The sequence below is a fragment of the Myxocyprinus asiaticus genome, chromosome 20, assembly GCF_019703515.2.
Source record: "Myxocyprinus asiaticus isolate MX2 ecotype Aquarium Trade chromosome 20, UBuf_Myxa_2, whole genome shotgun sequence".
Lineage (NCBI taxonomy): Eukaryota > Metazoa > Chordata > Actinopteri > Cypriniformes > Catostomidae > Myxocyprinus > Myxocyprinus asiaticus.
Genome location: NC_059363.1, coordinates 13,133,516 through 13,153,837, shown reverse-complemented (window position 1 = coordinate 13,153,837; position 20,322 = coordinate 13,133,516). Strand labels below are relative to the sequence as shown.

General features: G+C 37.4%; 1 pseudogene; it reads left to right on the top strand.

The window, feature by feature from the left end:
* The window catches only part of LOC127411038 (formin-2-like), an 83,552-nt pseudogene that overhangs the window by 19,824 nt on the left and 43,406 nt on the right, over positions 1–20,322 (top strand).

Below are 20,322 nucleotides of genomic sequence, written 5' to 3'. Positions count from 1 at the left end.
CCAGAACTTTCCAAACCTCCCTTGGCCTGCCTGTGGAAGAGGTTTTTGTGATTGAAAACGTCTCCCCAAACCTATCTAAGCCTGACAGTGCCCTACTGTCTCTACATGTAACCAGACTCCATTTGTGTGACATGTTCTACGTAGCCCCCCATCCATTCACACAGACCCACACACACCCACACATGCTCTTTGAAGCTGTTTGAAGCTGTGTAATAGTAAAAGCTCAAAACGTTCCCTCCTCATTCCCAGAGACTCTGCGGCTCGCCTTTTAGGAGTCCTCCGAGACGACTTCTGGAGTCTAGACTTGTTGGACTTCCTTGACCCCCGCTGCCAGATTGTATGAGTGTGCGCCTGGACGTTCGTGTTTCTGTTTGTACTGTGCATATGTGAGTATTATGTGTTTATCAGTGTGTAAGCCAAGTGCATCTCTTGTGTGTTGTGTGTTGATTTTTACATGCTGGGCTGTAATGTAATTAATTTCCCTGGATTTGTTCTCTCCACTTCGTCCGGGAAGCAAGCAACGACACTTTCCTGATCAGCCAAAGTGCAGTCAGCTAGTCTTTATCCCCCTCCCGGCTGATTAGCCCAATTCAGCCCTTCTCCTCGTCACAACCATATACTGTTCTTGGACTATACTCCAGGTTTATTCAACTCCAGTCCTCAGGGGCCACTGTCCTGCAGGGTTTAGCTCCAACCCTAATCAAACATATCTGAAAATGCTAATCAATGTCTTCAGGATTACTTGAAAATTACAGGCAGGTGCGTTCGACAGAGTTGGATTGCAATACACTATGCACTCTAGTGTATACATTTTCGAAGAGTAGTATTGTATCAAATGGAACAGTAGCAACATTTTTTACACGGAAGCATCCGCCGTTTTTCCAGTTGAGGGAAATTACATTTTAAAGTGCATGTCCTCTTATTTGGTGTTGTCATTAGCTTGTTAGCTAACATGTTAGCTAAACTGAGTCCTGGTTCAATACTATTGCTCAAAAAATATACTTTTACATATTTCAAGGAATTACACAGTGTGGGGTGATGGCAAAGCATTTAAAAATGTGTACAAACTCACATTTGTAAGGTTCTGTCTTCTCCATAGATGTTTTGGTAGTTGTCATGTCTGCCATCTTGACCGATTTTTTTTGTTAGACCAACATCACGATCTGATAACCCTTCCTGTTCCATTTTGTAGGGAAAGCTGCAACCATTGGATGAATGAAGTTAAGTGCATAAAGTGTCCAAAATTCCACACCTTGCTTTTTTTTCCCCCAGTTAAATAAGTACATCATCTGATAACTTTTAGTACACTACATCTAGTTATGTTTTTCAGTTTTGAAACACTGACTTACTCTACTAATACTACAAAATATCATAGAATAGTGAAAATGTACAGGTATGTGAAATTGAACAGACCTGCACACTCACACCATCTCATTCCTTAGAAAAGTGAGATCTAGTCTCTGAGGAGAAAATAACATCCACCAAAACAAGACACTAAGTCAGGGCAGTGCAGTTGTATGTAACGCTGCAGTGACAGGAGGTGTCTGTGTTTTTCATTCAGTACTTGTGTTTATTTTTAAAGATGTGAAATCTCTTTTCTATATCTGCTCTCCACAGGATGGATCCACAGGGCAATCTGGAATTCCTTTCCGGAAGGGGGTTCTGATTCCATTCAGGAGCTTGAGAGAACAATTGAAGAATTACTTGTGAAAATATCGGATATGGAAAAACAAAGAAAAGTTTTGGACAGTGCAAAGCTTGGAATGAAGGACATTGAAGTGGGTGGTTTTAATCAGACTATTAAACAATCACAGACACAAGTTAATGAATGAGTACTACAACAAGTGAAAGCCATTCAGACCTCGTCTGTAAAAGAAGTCTTTAAATTTCCAGTGCCTTTATCATACCAATCACAGACTCCCAAATTAGGTGACAGCACTACTTCACCAGTGGGACTGCCCTATATATGTAGCTGTCAAAGACAGCAGGAAATCCCTCCCCCTACACCTTCACTACTTCCTGCTTGTTCAAGTTTATCATCAACCATACCAACACCACAGTCAAAATCCAAGCCTTTAGCGGCAGGTGTATCAATACCTCCGCCTCCACCTCCTCCACCACTCCCATATATGGGCCAACCCCCTCCTCCACCACTCCCAGGTATGGCTCCACCCCCTCCTCCACTACTTCCAGGAATGGCTCCACCCCCTCCTCCACCACTCCCAGGTATGGCTCCACCACCTCCTCCTCCACCTCCTGGCTGTGGACCTCCTCCACTGCCTCCTCCCCCTGGTTTCGGGCCCCCACCACCCCGTGGTCCACCACCACCTTCATGGGGTTGGTGCCGCCGGGCATGGCTCAGGAGTCTGCCCCTCTGAAGGCTGTCATTGAGCCTCCACGACCCATAAAACCACTCTACTGGACTCAGATTCAGCTACATGCCAAAAAGTAATCACATGCCTCGTTGATTGAATGCTACATGTATTTTCAGTGTGTGTTGAATATTTGCGTTTCACCTCATTTAAATTCAGCTCAGGCTTGATTGTGATTATGATCATACGATAAGACAAACTGATTTTCTTTTTTCTTGTCCATAGGGATGCCAAAAGTGCTCTGGTATGGGATAAAGTTGAAGAACCATCAGTAGACTTTAACGAATTTGTTGAGCTGTTTGCCAAAAATGCAGTCAAGGAGAAGAAGAAACCTATCTCAGATACCATATCAAAATCAAGGCCAAACAGGTAAGAGGGCTTTAATACACCAACATCATGAATTTTGTTCTTCAGCTCAAAGCCTAACCTAACCCTAAAACCTGATTGGTTGATGCAAATGTTGTTTCAGGACCAACAAAGATGGAAATACCAAAGTGGACCATAGTGGGCCCCCCTTGTCCCAGGACAGCATTCCCGGCTGTAATTTACTCACCCTCATGTTTTTTTAAAACCTGTACTATTTAGTTTCTTCTGTTGAATATGAGAATACATTGTAAAATGTAAATGCTGCTAATGAGGCTGAAATGAAAGTGAGGCTGTCAGTCCCTATCATTATTCCTGGAGTTCACATGTACCTTGGTGTGGATTGAGGCTTCAAGGATGCAGAGGAAGTCAAAAACGAGGGTATGGAGTAGGTCAGCAAACCTAGGTGATCACCTGGCACTTCAGACACTTGTATCCATCTTAACTCTGCTACAGAGCACTTTAGAGTATGTGTATGCACTTTCTTCTGCTGAACACAAAGATTTTTAGAAAAATATTTCAGCTCTGTAGGACCATACAGTGCAAGTGAATGATGACTAGACCAAAAAGCATATAAAGGCAACATAAAAGTAATCCATAAGACTCCAGTGGTTAAATCCATATCTTCAGAAGTGATATAATAGGTGTGGGTAAGAAACAGATAAATATTTAAGTCCTTTTTTTTACTATAAATCTCCACTTTCACTTTCTTTTTTTTCTTTTTTTTTTTTTTTGGTGTTTCACTTTCTTTGTGACAGTGTGAGCACTTCAGTGGGTCAGCAATCCTCTGCTACTCATGCCAATCCGTTTTAAACATTGAGTCAATGGTTAGATGGTTTAGTCTATTGTTTGTATCCAGGCAAACAATGTTGAGCACTAGTTAGTACCTTTTTTAGTCCTCTTTGTTCTTTTCTCACTCCAATGGTGCTACTGATATCACACATACACTGGGCAAACTTTCTCCAAGCACTAACTCTGTTCACCGCACACTTGTCTAACACTTCTGTCTCACATACCTGGTGCACTCAAATGAGCAGCCATTTTATACTCTCAGGTTTGGGATTGGTGGTGGATCCTTAAAGTGACAGGGCACATTTTCTCTCTGCCACACTGTTTTTTAAAATACTTTAAAGCAAGTCTGTTGGCTAAAAGGTATGATTTTTTGGTTACAAATTACAGGTTGTCATCCATGTAACTACAAAAGACAGTAAATTTGAGAACATGTATTTACACACAAACACTGGAATTGAACATTACAACTGGAGTGCTTGCATTTTGCTTGAGTTTGTTGTACATGATCATCCTCATTGCCACATCATGGTGTTGTATCAGTTGTCTGGGACGGATACTCCTAGTCAGGGTAAGAGCATTCTGCACAAATGATTGGAAAAAATAACAGTTACACGTTAAAAACAAGTCCATTACTCTCAGGGTTGGGGAGTAACGGAATATATGTAACGGGATTACGTATTTAAAATACAAAATATAAGTAACCGTATTCCACTACAGTTACAATTTAAATCATTGGTAATTAGAATACAGTTACATTCAAAAAGTATTTTGATTACTGAAGAGATTACTTTGCATTTTATTGTCATTTGTTTAATTTAATATTTAGTCCTTTCAGATGGAAAACATTTATACATATAAATGATGTGATCCAAAGTGCATTTGAACAGTGGTGAAACACTTTCTTATGATGTGTTACATTCATACGAGCAGACAGAGAAGTAAGTTTGAAGTAAGTTTGGAGCAGAAGAAATAGAAATAAACCTTGTGTAAATTGTCAGCTTTACGCTAAGCTAAAATGTTATTTCTAGCCATTTTACATGCACATGTTACCAGGCACGATCATATTGTTTTATCAAGAAAATTCACGTTAGATCATAATTTCTTTTTTTCTAGTAAGACCTTTGATATTAGGGCAAAATCGTATTCTTGATGATAATTTTTTGTATTGTTTTCCTGTAAAAATATCTAAAAATCCTTAAAACAAGATCAATTTGATTTATCTTGTTTTAGAAACAACACTGCATAATATATGTAGGTGTTTCAGAGAATGTATTTTTAACATGTGTATTTTGTCTTACTGTACTGGCAGAGTTTTTATAGTCAAAACAAGTGAAAAAATCTACCAGTGCTGAGGAAGTACTCCAAAGTATTTAGAATACGTTACTGACCTTGAGTAATCTAATGAAATATGTTACAAATTATATTTTACAGAATGTATTCTGTAATCTGTAGTGGAATACATTTTAAAAGTAACCCTCCCAACCCTGATTACTGTATAGAAAAGAACATGCTACACAAACAAGATTGGGCCATGGAGCTTTGTGATGTCTTACCACCAGTAGCACAAAAGTCTCACAAATGTTTCCATCTCTTTGTGATGTGGAGCAGAGAGCACCAGTTCTCCAGTATCCTTGCAACTCTTTTATTATTATTATTATTATTATTATTATTATTATTATTATTCAACCGATATCTCACAGCCCATATATTTCCTGAGTAAGTAAGTGAAACACGCATTGTTTTACAGCGTTAACGTAATTATTTCTTCTGAGTAACATTGGACTGGTCTGCCATAACACTAAGTGCTAAAAAATATAAATCCTTTGAAATAATACTTAAATTATTTTATTTTTATTTTTATATATTAACATAATGTGAAACCAAATTATTGGCATAGCAGACCGTGTACACTGTGTAATATAGGGTATTAATGTATGGTTTGTGCTCTTAAGATCATCTAATATGATTCATGTTTTATAAAGTCACTACCTGGACTACTGATCTTTTGTAGTGTCTAGTAGTGTGTCTGTTTGGATCTGCCATGTAACATTAAGAGTAAAGGTTTTGACAACACATTTCAGTCAAGAAACTTGGTTAAAATTAAACTAGAAGACACATACAGTCAGCCAGGTTAGCTAGTATAAAGCTAATGATCAGGACACTCTACAAATGGGCAATTTTCACATTTAACAAGACACTACATGTTTATAACAGAGAGAAAATTATACAAACCTTAAGTCACAGTATTCCTCTGATGGCATCCGTTTCTTTAAAGGTTTGCGGCTTTGGAGCTTATCTGTATATGCTTGATTCCATGCTCATGAGAGCTCTGTGACTCTGGTCCCATCCCGATAGTAAAATGAAATGTGATTGTTTGAAGACAGAATGTGCTATGACTGATCTGAGTAATGTGGCCATTGTCTGTTTGGCTTGAGTAGACGATGGGTGGAGTCCACCTATTTGTAGATTTGTGTGCACATCTTGACGCTAGATTTGTTTCAAAATCGCAGGAAAATGCACAGGAAGCAATGTGTGATTGTGAGTTAAAAAATATATTTGTAAATAAAAAATTGTATTTGCAAATCTCATTCTTTTATTTGTGAATTCATTTATTTTTTGTGAAACTCCTTACATTTATTTTGTGGATCTGATTCAATTTATTTGTGAACAAACTTTTTATTGTAAACCTCTTTCCATTTGTATGTTAATATGAAACAAAAATTACTCCATATTAACAGCCCTACCCATATTCACACATAACCACACACAAAAATGTTAACACTGAATTCACACGCACAGCTTGTGAATCAGAGCATTACACAAATTGAGTAAATGCAATATAAGCTCCAACTTAATGTTCTCTCAACCAAAGTGTGACTGTGAGACTCTTTTGATAAGACTGTTTATCATCAGAAACAACCCAGGGCTATACCACATCTAAAGTAGCTGTTAGTCTCTCTCTCTCTCTCTCTCTCTCTCTCTCTCTCTCTCTCTCTCTCTCTCTCTCTCTGCTTTCTCTTTTCCCCCTAAAATAGGCTTCATTTTTTTTATGTAAAAAAAAAAAAAAAAAAAAAATATATATATATATATATATATATTATAACTAGTTATTGTAATCTAATAAATTTTTTGACAAAAGTAGTGTAACATTTTACATTTTAAATTCTTGTAATCGGATTACAGTTACTGACTTTCAATTTAAGATTGAGTTCAAGTTACTTGCTTTTAAGTACATTACTTGGGTTCCACATAATAATATTATGTAGAATACATTTAAAACATGAATTATGTGCATCTGTTTGGGTTTCTGTGGCAGCTTAAGGGCATGCACTCCTTAAAGAGTCATTGTAAGGGAGAAATGTGTGGTATAACTTTCTGTATGTGCGACAGTGAACAAGGAGGAAATATAGATTTTAGAATCTGTTGCATGAAAAAAATAAAAAAAATAAAAAAAATAAAATTCTGTCCAAAGTGTTTTAGGAAGTAACTTGAAAGTCATTAGTGATGTGATTACTTTTTTGATGAAGTAATTTGTAAAGTAATCTGATCATCATTTTAGAGAAGTAATTAGTAATTTAGTGTTGTACATTGTAATTTGTAGTGGATTTTTTGAGCAACTGAATTTGGCCCAGGTATTTCTTCATGAAATTATCAACAAATACAATTAAAAGTGGATGTTTTCCATGTAAATATTGACAATTTTTCAATTTTAGAAGACTTTTGAAAATGTTCTGTTGTTGCTGTCTCTCTCTCATTGTGGTCTGTAAAATCTGAGGAATGGGGGGGTTTCTGTATTGAGTTAAATCCACAACCCTAAAACCACCAGCCAACCCAGCGACTCCAGTCAGCCTAGTGTGGTCATGCCACACTTTATGTGTGTGTGTGTGTGTGTGTGTGTGTGTGTGTGTGTGTGTGTGTGTTGTTTGGGGGCAGGTTTGGGTGGATTACGGGGACTTTTTTTTAGGTTACACACTGGTAATTACAAGGGTATTATGCTATAAATGTGGTTTATGAGGACATTTCTAGTGTCCCCATAATTCAAATTACACAACATACTAAATAATGTTTTTTTGAAAATGTAATGCATTAGATAACCTATTTAGCAGTATTCACTGAAGAAAAGTTGCTTTAGGCCTACTGTTACAGTGTACACATATTGATCAAAATTACAGATCTTTTCAAAAATAAAGGCCTTATTAGGCTATGTTCAGACTGCAGGCAAATCTGATTCTTTTCTTTTCAGGCAGACTGTCCACACTATTAATTGCAAGTGATCAAATCAGATTTGCATGTTCAGACATAACCAACCTATCTGCATGGGTTGCTTTGGTAACAACGTAGGCATACCCACGTGATGATGCTTTCAAAACAGATGCGGGAAAAATGGAGGTGCATCATCTCGCTCTCCAAGTGCAGAACTCCGAGTCGCACAAGAAAAACGCATGACCTACGGAACCCCCTTTCCTCCATGCCCCGAGATATTTCTTGGTAAATGGCCTTATTGCGATAACTGCCTTCGAGTTTTGCCTGGACGGAAGCCTTGCCCCAGAGTGCCAGCAGGCAATTGACTTCTGTGTCAGTCCACTGAGTGGTGTTCTCCTCTGCGCTTGAATCCATGGACATGCCGTTATGAATACTTCCAGCATTTCCATCACCATTTTTTGACGTCATCGTTGTGTTTCGCGTTAAGAGTGACGCAAAAGACCATTTGAAATCCGATTTGAGCAGCCAGAGCGTCTGGACTGAGACGCATCTGAAAAAATCAGATTTCAATCACATTTGAAACCACCTCCCCCTGTTTGAATCAGATTCGGAAAAATCTGATTTCATGTGGAATTTTGCTGTCCAGACTATCAAAAACTCATCTGGATACAATCTGGATATGCAAAAAATTGGATTTTTAGTGGTAGTCTGAACAAGGCCTTAGATGACAGAATTTTTACATGAATCAGATGTGTAAATAAATTTAAAAAAAGCTCAGAGTGCCATTTGAACCCATATAACCATGTTAATTTTCCTATTAATAGAGTCCTATTCATCTCCTAAACCCACTGCTTATGCTGTAGTTAATCTAGTCCTTCAGATGGTTGTAACTATATGACCACTGAATTTTATATGCCCTGCAAAGTCACTACATGATAAATATACATTTAGTCAAAATTGCATAATAAAGGAAATAATGTATATAATCTGTCCTGTAACAGACGACTAGAGAAAACAGAGTGAGCCTATTTTAGAATCCACATTTATTACGCCCTGCAAAGTCACTACATGGTAAATATACATTTAGTCCAAATTGCTAATAAAGGAAATAAGGTATATAATCTGTCCTGTAACAGACGACTAGAGAAAACAGAGTGAGCCTATTTTAGAATCCACATTTGGCTAAAAAAAAAAAAAAAAACTTCTTCTCAGTTTCGGTGTTGATGTACATGTAGTTATTGCATGAGTGGAGGGCAGCGGCTATCCTCCTTTTACACTAAAGCAAAATCCACTGTTCTCACCAAGATGGTGCTAAAGTATAGAATCAATTCCTTTTTGTGGGTAAGAGCCTTGATTCCCATGCAACATCTGGTTAGAGATCCAACTCATCACAGGCCCGAGTGTGTTTCCGACATCATTACTGTTGCGCAGCACTCTGCAGTCGTGCTGTATTTAGTGGTCGTGAGCCCTGTGGAGATAATGAGTGCCCGCAGCCTTCTGTTGATCACACTGGGCTCGGCATCACATGCTTTCAAGTGTGGCTTGCACTAGAAGCTTTTCATGGCTTCAAATGCTTTCCAACAATCAAAATTAGCATGTCGTTAGCGGGTGGTAATGAAAGGAGATATGTTCCGATGGTACTCAGCGGAGGATGTGTTCATACTTTGGGCAAATATGAATAAACCTCTCTTGGTGTTAATGTAGAGAAGAATTGATGTTCAGAAGAGACTGAATTACAGAGAAGGTGCTTTGGAATTTGTTCTGAATCATGTTGACGAAAATTTCCGAAATAGTTGTTGGTTTAGATGAGGGGTGCAACAGTGCGACATCTGAGGCTCAGAGGAACGGGCCGGAAAATTGAGCAACAAAGGAAGAGCAGAATTATATGTTAGCTGTGAATGGGCTTGTACTTGATGCTGCTAGTTTGTTTGTTCTACCTTAAAAGGATAGTTCACCCAAATATGAAAATTCTTTTATCATTGACTCACCCTCGTGCCATCCCAGATGTGTATGACTTTCTTTGTTCTGTAGAGCACAAACAAAGATTTTAGAAGAATATCTCAGCTCTGTAGGTCATTTCAGTGCAAGTGAATGGTGGCCAGACATTTGAAGCTCCAAAAAGCAGATAAAGACAACATTAAAGGAATCCACATGACTCCAGTAGTTTAATCAATATCTTCTGTAGTGATCCAGTCGGTTTTGGGTGAGAACAGACCAAAATGTTACTCCTTTTTCACTGTACATCTTGCCATTGCATGATAAAGATTGCTCGATTACTCTTCCTATTGCTTGACGCACGCACAGGGTGCTAGATGGCACTATAGCAAGTGTAATAGAGATTGAAATTGTGATCGCCAAGGGGACTACTGTCAAGATTTATAGTGAAAAAGGAGTTACATTTTGGTCTGTTCTCACCGATTGGATCACTTCAGATGTCATTGATTAACCCACTGGAGTCCTATGGATTATTTAATGCTGCCTTTATCTGCCTTTTTGAGCTTCAAAGGTCTTGTCACCATCTGCTTGCATTGCATGGGCCTACAGAGCTAAGATATTCTTCTAAAAATCTTAATTTGTGTTTGGAGAAGAAAGAAAGTTATATCTGAGATGGCATGAGGGTGAGTAAATGATGAGAGAATTTTCATTTTTTTGGTGAACTAACCATTTAAGACCTTCTACCAGGGAGAGGCCCCTGCTGAAAACTAAACTAGCATTATCTGATTTATGCTGGTTTGGGGTAGGGAAAGGGTAATAATGGTCAACTAATCCAGTCAACTACGGCTCACTGGGGGCCTCTATTAACTTCCAAGGGGGCCTCAAGATTACTTAAAATTATTTAAGATACGTTTATAATATACATATATATATATATATATATATATATATATATAATCTAAGTATAATTAATAAAACAAATGCTTAAAATCAAGATGAAAAACATGTAGGCCTAATCAGACATCATATGTCTTATTTTAATTCAACAACTCCCTACAATAACAGTTTTCATTAAAGAACATACAATTCTTGAAACTTCTGGAATCACAAAATGAATTGTGTTATTTATTTTAATCTACTGACTACTAGTTTCTGTTAATAAAATTTGAAAATCAACAGCTTTCTCATTATTACAGAAGAAGTATCAGAGGAAATATAAAATAATGGCCTAAATAGGGGGAGGCTTTTACAAATTGTCTTGGACAAAGGGGGGCCTTGGAGTCAAGATTGAGAACCACTGAACTAGTGAATTAGGCGTCCAACAACCGAATTGTTGATTAGTGTTGTCGACTATTTATCTAGACTATTTGTCTTTTTCTTATATATCTTAATGGCGGTGCTTAAATTAGTTTGTTGACAGCAAACTGTGTTTTAGCAGTTAGACAGTTTGCATGATAAAACCCTGAAAAGTCATGTAATGCTGTACAGATGTAGAAACTTGTGAGTATTAATGAAAATATAGCCTGTTTGTAAGGTATACCCATGCATCCACACTCACACAGACACACACACACATGTTGGTGCAGCTATCATTATGAGAACTCTCCATAGACATAATAATTTTTATACTGTACAAACTATAGATTTTATCCCCTAATCCTAACCCTACCTCTAAACCTAACCCTCACAGAAACCTTTCTGCATTTTTGCATTTTCAATAAAACTTCGTTTAGTGTGTTTTTTTTTAAGCGATTTCAATTATGGGGACACTAGAAATGTCCTCATAAACCACATTTATAGCATAATACCCTTGTAATTACCCGTTTGTAACCTAAAAAAAAAGTCCTCGTAAAACACTTAAACCTGCCCACACACACACACACAGAGAGAGAGAGAGAGAGAGAGAGAGAGAGAGAGAGAGAGAGAGAGAGAGAGAGAGAGAGAACTCATTTTGAAAACCCAAATCGCCCGATTTGGAGGAGCCATCTAAAAGTGTCAAAATCTACCTCGGTTTAATTTGACCAGACAGGTCCATCATTTGCATTATGATTGTGGTGTTCTTTGGCAGTAGTCAGAAACTGGGGAAAGTCATTTTGTTATATGTGAATGCTATGCATAAAAGAATGAGTGAAAGAGAGAGAGATTTCTCCATAATACCATATGAGGAAACAGTCATAAATTCTCATTCACTGGCTTTGTTTTTGGCTTCCTTATTAGACCAAAGTACCTCTGTGTGCTATTTCATTTATGAGGTCAGCCAAGATGAAATAGTGTGTTTATATATTTTTGTCGCCGGCAATAACAGTCAGGACAATCTTTTGCTTTAAAATAACTCAGGATTTTATGCTTTTTGTCTAAAATAAAGTGGTTATTGATTTACCACAGTGTAATAAAATATCCATCTCTCTTTTTTTCAGGCTGTCAAGCTACTGAGTAACAAGCGTTCTCAGGCAGTGGGGATACTCATGTCCAGTCTTCATTTAGATATGAAGGACATCCAGAATGGTGAGCAGGACCTCAAATAAATGTTGATTGCATTCACATTTTTTAATACCTTGAAATTTGACCCTCTTTACTTTCTTAACACACATGGTCATTGTGTATAATTCTAAATCTTGTCTAAAGGTTAAATAATGTATCTTTCCTTAAAATATAATAGCTTTCTCCACCACTAAGATGACCTGAAATTTCCTCTTCTGTTGATGTCACCTGTGCAGCCTTTCTAAACATCTTGCAAAAGTAAAATCTAATTTAAGATAATAAAATAATAAATAGCTAATAATGATAGATGAAAAAATAAGTGTCAGCTTTGGGATTTGTCTAGATGCTTTAGAGGGTGAACTTGACTTTCGGCCTTCATGCCCCAGTTAAAAAGCTTCTTCACAGTTTTCTGAGACTCTTCCAAGCTCTCAAGCATCTCTTGAGAGCTCAAGATTTATCAGGCTTCTGTCAGTGTCTGACCTCTCTCAGGGGTCAAATGTGATGTCACAGCGAATTAAAGACTCATTATTTGGCTCTGTTTATACAGTTACTGATTGTGTTTGAAAGCTGGGAGAGAGAGGGCCTGGTCTTGGGGTTCAAAAGTAGGTTGATGTTGAGGCACATTGGGGTCTAGACCACATTGAAAAAAAAGTAATAATTTTTAAAATGTTATCTATGTTTTCCAAAACTGGAAAGTTTTAGGATTTTGACACTTAATGACAAAGAAATAATTCATTTTAATGATGAAAAATGAAGAAGAAATATTTAAGATTTTGCAATATAGCTAGGCCAATAATCAATTGCTAGCAAATTTGTGACCCAAGATGCTCGTTGGTGCTTTCTCAAATCATGCTATACGTGGAGCATCAGTATTTACACAAACTTGTAGAGTCCATGCAAGCTCAAGTGCATACTGTCATTAAAACTAAAGGGGGAATGACCAAGTACTTTTTAAATTCATGTCAATTTTTTTATAACAATGTCACTCAAATTGATGTGTTATAGTAATATAGTAACTGATATAGTATCATTTGTAATGAGGAAAAAAACTGCAAAATAGCTGCATTTTCACTATTGACCCCACTGAAATAAGTTTGTATCATTATTCTCATGTTCTTCAGTTCATTTTGTATAGTTTACAATTTACTATTCTTTTCCTTACGCACTCAGTTTCTCTTCCTCTGATGAAGATATTTTCCTCATCTGTCGCTAGGGACTTTTTCTCTCTCGTTTTTCTCTCTCTATCCCTCCTCTTGCTGTCATCACCCTGTCAATTCCTTCATTCCTTTGAATCAACTATAAAGGAAATGATGCCATTTTTTCTCATCTCATGTTTGGGAATGTTAGTCTTGTCTCTCAGCAGTCTGAACTATCCAAAACTCTGATTGTGGATTTCGTAAATTGACATCAGGGTGACCACTCCGTGTTTGTCACTGGAATAGAATGCATAGGGAGAAGGCCAAACACTGTTCAGTTTTATTAAGAAAAGCAGGAAAATGTTTTTGATTGGGTTGATTGTTTCACAGATATATCTTAGAATTGTTTACACACGTCTTTTGTTGCTGTCTCCTCCAGATATCTCCAATGACCTGTGTGCTTTGACATTGGATAAACTTTGCTTTCAGTAAATAAAATGAACATACCTTTGATAGGCAAAGAGTAATCTGAAAATTATTCCATGTCTCCAGCAATTATATTACATGCTTAATTTGAGTAGAGGCACAATATACAGTATATAATATAAACTGTAAAAATATATATAAAGACTAATTAATTATAAAGATTTCGAGCATAAGAGATTGGAGGAAGGTAGAGGAACAGAGAGGAGAGGAAAGGTACCAGTCTTTAAAAAAAACATTGTGGCAGTGCGATGGTACAGTGATGGCATCATATGATATAAAGTATATTCACCATACAGACCATATTCATAAACCATGGTATTCCAAGAAATCAGTGGTATTACCATGGTACTACATTCAAAAGCATTGCAATTCCATGATACTTTTAGGTACTTTTCTGTTAGTGCAACACAAATAACATGTATTCCTTTGCGATGTCATAATTTGCTTTCAGAACAGGCGGCAGACAAGTTGAATTGTGTTTTCTTTCAGTAACATATTTTTCATGCATCATTTCCCTCCAGTAAAAGACAATCCTTTGTAACAACAAGCCTTTGTTAAACTGTATTTTTCTTTCTTCATTTTAATGAATAATCGAGGCTGGATGCAGTTTTAAAAACCACATCATATTATGTAAATGGAACCTAATATTATGAACACATAAACACAATGCACACACTTCCTCAGTCCGTCTTGAAACTGGTGGTATTTGAAGACATTTTTACTGGCTCATTCAGACTTTATGGGCACAGTCCCCATCTATTATATAGCTCCACACCAGCAATTCTGCAATGGTTGAGTTTCATTGGGTCTCACTGCAATTCTGCCCATTGGGGAGGCTAACATGTTTGGCCAGAGTAAACCACCAAATAGAAACAAACAGTGTCTTTGACAGGGCAATTTACTCAGAATCAATACATTCCTCAACATCACGCTTGACCACACTGACCGGGATCGAGCCCTTTGTGGAAATAGGAAGGAACGTCGTGAGTTGGTTTAATTGTGGATTTTAAAGGTTCATGCAAAGTTATGAGGAATTTCTTTGCAGTCAGGAGAGGATGCTGAATAAACAACAAAAACCAGCCTATGCTTGTTTGCTGGTCTTAGGTGGTCTCCTAGCCTAGTTAGTCTGGTCTGTTGAGCAGCTTTTAGATGGTTTGGGGCACTTTTCAGATGGTCAGGCTGGGAGACCATCTTAAAGACCAGAAAACCATCTTTGGCTGGTTTTAATGTGTTTTTCTTTTTCAGCAGGGTTTTCTTTAGCTGTACACACCTTGCTGAAGAAAACAGCTTAAACCAACCTAGCCTGTTTGCTGGTGTTAGAGGGTGTTGGGGCAGTTTTCAATTATTCAGGCTGGGAGACAAGCTGCCGACTGGCTTAAATAGCTGAGCATCACCTTGGTCAGACTGGGGGACCAGCATAAACAATCTAAGACCAGCAAATGAGCTGGTTTAAGAGGTGTTTTTTTTTTTTTTTTTTTTAGCGGGTTCTCTTCCGCTATACATACCCTGCTGCCAAAAAAAATAAATAAATAATAATAATTAAACCAGCTTGTTTGCTGGTCTTAGCTAGTTTAAGCTGGTCCTAAACCAGCCTAAGATGGTTTGGTGGTAGTAGCTGGTCTACCAGCATAGTCATGCTGGTCTCTTTGCTGATTTCAGAGTGGGTTTTAGGGATTTTTCAGCTTGTCAGGCTGGGAGACAATTATAAGACCAGCAGCCGTCTAAGGTTGGTTTAAGATGTTTTTAACTTTTGTTAGTAGGGTTTTCTTGGCCAGGCTGGGAGACCAGCTTAAACCAGTTGACTGACCAGCTTAATCAAATGAGCACCAGCTTGGCCAGGCTGGTAGACCCACTGGACAAGCTTAAATCAGCTAAGACCAGCGAACCATCTTAGACTGGTTTAAGCTGTTTTTTTCCCAGCATTAATCAGACATTAGATCAAACAACTTTAAATATACATTTTTTACACACTTTTTTATTTTATTTACAAAAGCACTTATTACAGAATCTAACCCTACATGCTCACACCACCAGCTCTGGTGCAACTCCTTGGTTGGATTTACACTGAATCGCTCCCTTTGTGTGCTTTCTCATTTTGCCTCAGCTGGTTTTCATAAGATCTCATGTTTGAGCCTTTCACAAGCTGAAAAACACTCCTGCATGAAGGACTAATGCACAAGCAGTTCTTGCACAAACACACTTGGTGACAAGCCTTTGATTCGACCCATAACAGTCTCTGAGTTTCACAGTCAGCTCAGTGTTTATGCATATATACTGTAAGAATGGATTCATCAGCTTGTGATGCAGACCCCCTAAGGACGATTTGTTTGTTATTTTTCTTCTCTGACTCACACTCACTTGTTCTGGAGCACCGTCTGTTTGGGTCTTCTAAGCTGTCAAAGGACATTGTTTTGTGGAAACATTCTGGATCGTGTTTATTACTATGAAAGCTATGCGAAAACATATTTGTACAATGTCCTAATTTAAAATCCTTCCTTGATGTCTTGCTGTTGTCTTCACTGTTCTATTTTAGCCAAACATATTACAGTATACTAATTAGTTCTGTTTAGAGAGACTAGGATGTGCGTGTACATCTAAAGAACTGGGAACATTGCAGCACTGTAGCATATTTTCTTGAAAAGTCAGTATTGATGGAAGCCCAACATGAACAAAACACTGTAAACTTGCTAAGTTCTTTGAGAAACTTCTTTAATTTTTGACCGATGAAATATGTAATAGGAACAGTTGCTGTAATAGTTGAGCTAGTTGTGGTTTGGCCTTAAAGGTAGTAGGTTTTAACCCGATCCACAAGTTACAGTTGGCCCCTTGAGCAAGGCACTTAACTCTAGGTTGCTCAAAGGGGATTACTGTACAATAAGGTTGTTTGGATAAATGTGTCAGATATATGATTCCTAAGCTGAACCTGAACTATGTAAAAGTGACTGTAACAGTGAGAGAATGTCTGGTGATTATAGTCACTGGTGTGTAAGACGGGTAAGATATGTAATTGAGATTATTATTTCAAAAATATGGCCATTTTTACACAGATACTCCTTCTTTTGTAAACAAGGAAACTCATATGATTTTTTACTGGGCTTTTTTACTTTCTGTTTAAATCCCAACAGAAGTCCTTTAGAATAGGCCCAGAGAGACTCTAACTAACTTAATAAAAGCTTGTTGCGCTGATCAGTCCTTTAAGGGGTCATAACATCACTTATATATATATATATATATATATATATATATATATATATATATATACGTATGTATATATATATGTGTGTTCCTTGAGGTTCACTTATACTATTAGTAAAGTTCATATATTTGAGAAAAACATGTTCATTTTCCACCCTCATTCTGACCATTTGTCATAAACGCTCTGTTTTGGTGCTGCTTCTCCTTTAAGCCTCAACAGTAAACGCCCACTGTTATGACTGGCTCTCTGCTGTAGACTGACCTGCCCTCTCCTCTTGCCATCTCACTGCTCACCACTACTGGGCAGGGTACGGACGTGATAAGATAAAGTAGGTGTTGATGTGTTGTTGCGGAGGTGGTCAGATGCAAATATCTACCACAGTGTGACATCACAATGTGGAGGAAGTAGAGAACAAGGTGTTTTGGCAGCTTGGTTTCAATAAATGCTCTTTTTTCTGTGAGAAGGTTGTTTTGAGTTCTGAAACTTAAAGTATGTTTTTATAGTACAATGGCCTCTTGTATGTCAAATTTGATTTCTGATGTCATGACCCCTTTACATTCTTGAGAAGCTTTTAGAACCATCTCTCCCTCAGTTTATAGTAAGACCACTCCTCTTAAATCAATGTTTTTGGGAAGCACAGACCACATCCCTGGACAACAAGAGAGCCATTCTTTGTTTGGAGACTTTCTTGTGGGGATGTGGGTATTAAGCTGTTTGTGTGATCGGGGTGTAGATCTAGTCGGATGTTGTTGCCAGGTTGTTGCCAGGTAAAATTACCAGGTCACAGAGTGTGCATATTTCTCTCTCTCTCTCTCTCTCTCTCTCTCTCTCTCTCTCTCTCTCTCTCTCTCTCTCTCTCTCTCTCTTACATGTCATGTACTGCTCTTATATTTTTCTTATATCTCTTTTGAAGGGATTTTTTATTTTTTGTAATTTTATTTTATATTCCTTTTTGCATTTGCCCTTTATTTATTTATTTATTTATTTATAACATTTTGCTGAAAAGGTAAAGGCTGAAGCCAATGCTTATTATACCTTCCCTTCTCACCTTAAAATTATACAATCTTTTTATTTTATTTTATTATCCACATTTACAATCCTTTTAGCAATTAATAAATTAAAGAGCAAGGTGACTATTTAACAGTATCTTAACAGCAACAACTTAACAATTAATTAATACAAACATTTACCACATATACATCCACTTAAGCAACTTAAACCTATATACACATAACACTACTTAGTAATGTACTTTAATACATTTCTAGTTAATTTATACTTAACAATCCAGTCTTAATTTTAACTTATTATGAACAGTTCACCCCCAAATTAAAATTATCTCATCATTTATTCACCCTCATGTTATTCCAAACCCTTATGACTTTTTCTTCCATGAAACACAAAAGCAGGAAGGTCGAAGGCTGTGCTGGTCATTCCTATTTTTTCCCCATGCAATGACAATAAATGGGGACTGGAGCTTTCAAGCTTGAAAATGGACACAAAAGCTGCATAAGAGTATCTTAAAAGTGGTCCATACACCTTGAATTCTCCAGTCCACATGCATTGTAATTGCATGGAGAAGAGCGACCAGCAGTTAAAAATGTCTTGCTTTGGGTTCTGCGGAAGTAAGAGAGTCATACTAGTTTGGAGTGATGTATAGGCTGAATAAATAAGGACAAAATACTCATTTTTGGGTTAACTTTTCCTTTAAATGAAAAGTTCACCCAAAAATGTAAATGCTCTCATAATTTACTCACCCTAATGAAACCCCACATGTGTATGACTTTCTTTTTTCTGCTGAACACAAACAAAGCTTTCTAGAAAAATATCTCAGCTTTCTTGGTCCATTCAATTCAAGTGAATGGTGGTCAGAACTTTGAAGTTAAAAAAGCACATAAAATTAATCCATATGACTCCAGTGGTTAAATCCATGTCTTAAGAAGCAATATGATATGTGTGGGTGAGAAATAGATCAATATTTAAGTCTTTTTCTACTATAAATTCTTCTCCCTGCCCAGTAAGTGGCGATGGGCATGAAGAATGTGAATAGCCAAAAGCAAAAGAAGAATGTGAAAGTGAAAGTAGAGATTGATAGTGAAAAATTACTTAAATAGTTAACTGTTTCTCACCCACACCTTTAATATTGCTTCTTAAGACATGGATTTAACCACTGGAGTCATATGGATGACGCGTATGCTGCCTTATCTTCCTTTTTGAGTTTCAAAGGTCATACAATGGACCTTGCATTGTCCATTGTATGGACCTACAGAGCTGAGATATTTTTCTAAAAATCTTTGTTTGTGTTCTGCAGAATAAAGAATGTCATACACAACTGGGGAGGCATGAGGGTGAGTAACTGATGATAGAATTTTAATTTTGGGGTGAACTATTCCTTTAAGGCTGTAGTTCTCATCTTTGATATCTTTTCACCCATAACAAGAGTAGGCGAATGATTGACTGTCTGTCTCTCTTTTATATGTCTGTGTGTTTGCCAGATACTGTATGGATGTTTTTGTTATTCTTTCTTATGTGGTTTCTGGAACCCACCAATGATCAATTTCTCAATTACCCAAATGAGTGAACCCACAACAACTCTATTTAGCACAGAAAACAGTGTCCAGTCTAGCCAGCTAAATAATATCTCTGGTAGATACTCAAATGCTTTTATTTAGCTAAAATAACTCTTAATAATTAGAGTTTTCTGCTGAGCAAATATGTTTTTATAGTTTGAATGCATCATTTACCAAGCTCAGCGTTACGATGGCAGAGTCTAGCTTTTGACTATTGATAGTAGTCAAAAATTAGCCAACAATAGCATGCTGTGTTATATACAAAATTATTTTTGATAAATTATGATTATACCTGTCACTGATTGTTCAATCAGTGACAGGTATACTCTCTCTCTCTCTCTCTCTCTCTCTCTCTCTCTCTCTCTCTCTCTCTCTCTCTCTCTCTCAGCCATCTTGAACATGGACTGCACAGTGGTGGATCTGGAGACCCTGCAGGCGCTGTATGAAAATGTAAGTTCACCTCATGAGAGGACGTGACAGTTCACTAAAACTGTGATGAATCCTTACGCTCTTTTTACAGATTCCATACATTTTCATTTATCATACCACTAAACTGTTAAAAATCTCAGAACTGCACAGGAACATGGATAGATATTGAAATCTTGGTGCTCTGCCTTGATGCAGTCCACTCCAAAAGAGAGCAGCGGAAATGTGTGTTAAATACCAAAACAAACATGCAGGCCACAAACACCGCTGGAATGAGTAAGGTTTACCATGGAGCCATGGAGCCTGTCACTGTCTGAGCAAAAGAGAGAGATAGAGCGAAAGAGAGAGAGGCACAAAATGTC